Source organism: Triticum dicoccoides, chromosome 4A (assembly GCF_002162155.2).
Source record: "Triticum dicoccoides isolate Atlit2015 ecotype Zavitan chromosome 4A, WEW_v2.0, whole genome shotgun sequence".
Classification (NCBI taxonomy): Eukaryota; Viridiplantae; Streptophyta; class Magnoliopsida; order Poales; family Poaceae; genus Triticum; species Triticum dicoccoides.
The window spans coordinates 688,982,992-688,983,606 of record NC_041386.1 but is presented as its reverse complement, the minus strand read 5'-3'; positions in this window follow the sequence as shown (position 1 = coordinate 688,983,606).

Genomic DNA, 615 nt, shown 5'->3' with positions numbered 1-615 from the left:
AGAAGTAGCGCCTCGTCGCGGATGACGCGCAGTAGTAGGGAGCTCACGGCCGCGAGCTCCGACATCGCTAGCTCCCTGCGTCCGCCGGAGGTTTCGTGTCTGGTGGTTCAAAGTTCAAACCGGATTTGCGTGGGCGGCTGGCTAACTGGCGATGAATTAATTATGTATAGGCATCGATCGGTTTGCCTGGGACTGGAAGGAATTGTTCTACTTTACATTCACATGCTCAAGGCAAGTATCTCTGCCTAACATTTCCTTCAAAAGAAAACTATACCTACCTTGTGATCAGCGTAAGACGTGGGGTACTGCGTCACAGATTCACAGGCTAGAAAGACAAATGCTCTGTCAAGCCCAGCCTCCTTTCTTACTTGTTCGTTTTCTTAACTAGTCAGCAACCAACATATGCAGAGAGTCAAGAGCAATTTTCTAAACGGCCTGTTACCCACATGTTCTGGAATATATTTGGAATCTTTTTAGTTTTCGTTCAATTTGTATATAAGTACGATTAAAATTTGTCCAAAATAATTTGTTTGGCTGTACGTCACAAAATTATGACTATTGCTTAAATATGGGTAAACTCCAGTTTACCACCTGAAAACCCTCTACCGAAATGGA